Raw genomic sequence first — 2,943 nt, forward strand, 5'->3', positions numbered from 1 at the left:
AGTATCGGTCTACTTGTTTTGGACGTGACGCCTATAGATATAATCATTGCCATAGATATCGTCACGACTTTGCGCGGTTCTATCAATTTCTCGACAGTAATTTGTTCACCCACCGTCTACTTGCTTTCATGAGAGAAGCCACTAGTAAACACTATGGCCCCCGGGTCTATTCACACCTATCGTTCCACGTTCACTTTTACTTTGCTTTGTTACTTTGTTGCTTTCAATTCTCACTTGGCGAACAATCTATAAGGGATTGACAACCCCTTCATAGCGTTGGGAGAAAGCTTTTTGTGTTTGTGCAGGCTCTTGTGATACTCCTTCACTGGATCGATACCTTGGTTCTCAAAACTGAGGGAAATACTTACCACCGCTGCGCTACATCACCCTTTCCACTTCGAGGGAATACCAACGCAAGGCTCCAAGGCCACGGGGGAAATCCTTTGCATATTTGCCTAGGAAGTCCCTTAAGGCGTAGCCGTAGTAGAAGGATTCTTGGTGCCATCGACACACCTATTTCTGGCGCTGTTGGAAGGTCTTTTGTTGCAGTAGCAGAAGTATTTGTGGCGCCGTTGCCAGGGAAGGAGAGATCTATCCAAGTAGGTCTCACAAACTCATCTCTTGCATTTACTTTTTTTGCCAGTTGCCTCTCGCTTTCCTCTCCCCCACTTCACATTTGTCGTTTTCATTTGCCTTTCTCCTTTGCCGTTTCTTTTTGCCTTTCTTTTACTTGTGTGCTATGTGCCTTCAATATGCTTGCATCTTCGCTTGCGGAAAAACTAGTGATATGGATCCTCATCCACTAGCTAATCTCTTTAAGAGACCCACTTATGTGGAACGAATTGCTAGTGAGTTGAGGGCACTTGACTATCTTTATGGAGTTTTGCTTGAGATGCGTGAATCTGAAAATCGTGATGAAGAAACTTATGAAGTGATTCACGAGGGCTCCTTGAATGAAAAGCATGATTGCAATGGTTTCACTATAAATCCTATTAGTGACAATCATGCTAAGAATATGCAAAACCCTAAGCTTGGGGATGCTAGTTTTGCTTTGTCCACTACTTGTTGCAATAATCATGATTGGGGTGACGATCTTTCTTATGATCTTGAAAATTTGTTCAAACCTCATGATGAATATGACATTTGCAACAATATTGAAAGTGGGATTGGAGAAGTCATGACTTTATTTGATGATAATCCCACTATTTTTGAAGAGCGTCAACTTTGCATGCATGTGGATCATGAAAAGAATATCCTATGTGATAGTTACATTGTTGAATTCGAATATGATCCCACATGTAATTGCTATGAGAGAGGAAAATATTGTGGTAGAAACTTTCATGTTACCAAATTACCTCTCGTTATGTTGAGATTGCTATTGTCTCTTTCTTCTTCCTTGCATATGGCAACTATTGGTTGTCTTGACAATCTGCTTTACTATAAAATGCCTATGCATAGGAAGTATTTTAGACTTAGATGTGATTTTCACATGCTTTATGATGCTCTCGTTGTGCTTCGATTCTTGTCTTTTGTGTGAGCATCATTTATGCCTAGCTAAGGGCGTTAAACAAAAGCGCTTGTTGGGAGGCAACCCGACGAATCTATCCTTTTTCTTTCTGTTTTATGTTTTCCACACTTTAATAATTCTATCATGATTGTGTTTTTTGTGTTTCTTTTTGCGTTTGTGCCAAGCAAAACCGTTATGATTAGTCTTGGGGATGATCGTTTGGTCATGCTGGAAAAGACAGAAACTTTCTAGTCACGAAAAGAGTTTTCATTTTTTTTTCTGTAAGAGCTTCTGAGTTGATTCTTTTTGCTGATGATTACTACGCAAATTCTTCAGACTTTCGTAATTGTTTAGAATTTTTGAAGTACCAGAAATATACGAAATATACAGATTGCTACAGACTGGTCTGCTGTTAATAGATTCTGTTTTTGTTGTGTTGGTTGCTTATTTTGATGAAACTATGGATAGTATCGGGGGGTATTAGCCATGGAAGATTGAAAATACAGTAACCCAACATCAGCACAAGTAGAATTTAAGTTTGCTATAGTACCTAAGGAAGTGGTGGTTTGCTATCTCATACTAATGTTATCACAAGTTTCTGTTTAAGTTTCGTGTTGTGAAGTTTTCAAGTTTTGGGTTAAGTTCTTATGGACAAAGAGATAAAGAGTGGCAAGAGCTCAACCTTGGGGATTCCCAAGGCACCCCAAGATATTCAAGGATTCCATAAAAGCCTAAGCTTGGGGATGCCCCGGGAAGGCATCCCCTCTCTCGTCTTCAATCCATCAGTAATGTTACTTGGGGCTATATTTTTATTCACCACATGTTATGTGTTTTTGCTTGGAGCGTCTTGTATCGTAGGAGTCTTTTATATTTGTTGTGTCAAAATCATCCTTTCTGCACACACCTAGAGAGAGAGACATGCACTCACCGTGATTTTGTCGAGCTTCACTTATATCTTTTGGTAGACAATTCAGCTCACATGTGTTTCACTTATATCTTTTGAGCTAGATACTTTTGCTCTATGTGCTTCACTTATATCTTTTAGAGCACAGCGGTGCGTGGCTTGGTAGTTGATCTATGCTTTGAAAGTAGTCTCAAAAGGGGTAGTTATCCAAAGGGATACGAAAACTTCCACCTTCATGTGCATTGAATAGTTAGAGAAGTTTGATTCATCTCAATTAGTTTTGAGTTGTGGTTATGGTAATATTGAAGTCATGCTAGTAAGGTGTTGTGGATCTAGAAATGTGTTGAAGTTAGTGATTCCCGTAGCATGCACGTATGGTGAACCGCTATGTGATGAAATCTGAGCATGATTAGTCTATTGATTGTCATCCTTTGCGTGGCGGTCGGGATCGCGCGGTGGTTTATACCTACCAACCCTTCCCCTAGGAGTATGCGTTGAATGCTTTGTTTCGATTACTAAGAAAACTTTTGCA

This window comes from Hordeum vulgare, chromosome 3H (genome assembly GCF_904849725.1).
Source record: "Hordeum vulgare subsp. vulgare chromosome 3H, MorexV3_pseudomolecules_assembly, whole genome shotgun sequence".
In the NCBI taxonomy this organism is placed as follows: domain Eukaryota; kingdom Viridiplantae; phylum Streptophyta; class Magnoliopsida; order Poales; family Poaceae; genus Hordeum; species Hordeum vulgare.